Below are 987 nucleotides of genomic sequence, written 5' to 3' on the forward strand. Positions count from 1 at the left end.
CTGTTTATTGCTATTTATTACTTTATTGTATCAAAATATTCTCCACAAGACATGCAAAAATTTTCATGAGAACTCAATTATAATGAATTACTCATTTTTTGTTATTTAAAAAAATAAATGACTACGGAATACACCATAAATCGATTATCATGATGTACAACGAAGCGATAACAAACAATTCAATGATTTGAGGGGTGCATATAAATTAATGAATGCTATTCGTTGGTATTTAAAATTACAACGTAGAATGTAAATATTCCCCAATGGCTCCGAAGAATAATTTACCCATTAGTGCTGAAATCAATTAAACCTACTCCGGCATCATATCATTTTCTCCGTAATCATTCGCTCTGTATTGATTTTCCGGCTGATGATGGAAGGCTATCAATTTTATTTTTATGAAAACGTGAAAAATCGAGGCAATCGCATGACGTATACATTCGATACGCGGTACAATTTTCCAACTGAAGCCCCTGTTCGCTCTATTTCATTTCAGTCAACTGATGGAAGTGGATTAACTGGCTGATCAGCTCTGCATCGTTCGGTTTGTGCATGCATGTGAGAGACGGTTTCTATGCACCAGTTTCAAAGGTACTCACTATGACTATTTTCGTTGGTAGCACAGAGAAATAGAATTATAAATAATAGTCATAATACCCACCATATGGCAATTATATTTTATTCAGCGTGATGTATTCAATGGGCACGTTTTCCATATCCAATATAATAGCAGTGAGATTTTTCGGTAATTGTCAACCACACCATGCTTTGCCAAATTTTCCTGGCTTATAATCTGCGCTCGAGGTTTCACCTTTGAATTTATCAACTTGAAGTGAACTCATCCGCTATCATGAGTGCTTGTGTAGATGTTCGAGACTTCTCACTCCTTCTAGAGGCATCAATTCACAAATTCATAAAAGAATAAATTTCCTTAAGTTTAAAACACTGGAAGCGATTCAATCGGAATCATACCAGCGCTCGGCGTTA

This window comes from Fopius arisanus, unplaced genomic scaffold (genome assembly GCF_000806365.1).
Source record: "Fopius arisanus strain USDA-PBARC FA_bdor unplaced genomic scaffold, ASM80636v1 scaffold00004, whole genome shotgun sequence".
Taxonomy (NCBI): domain Eukaryota; kingdom Metazoa; phylum Arthropoda; class Insecta; order Hymenoptera; family Braconidae; genus Fopius; species Fopius arisanus.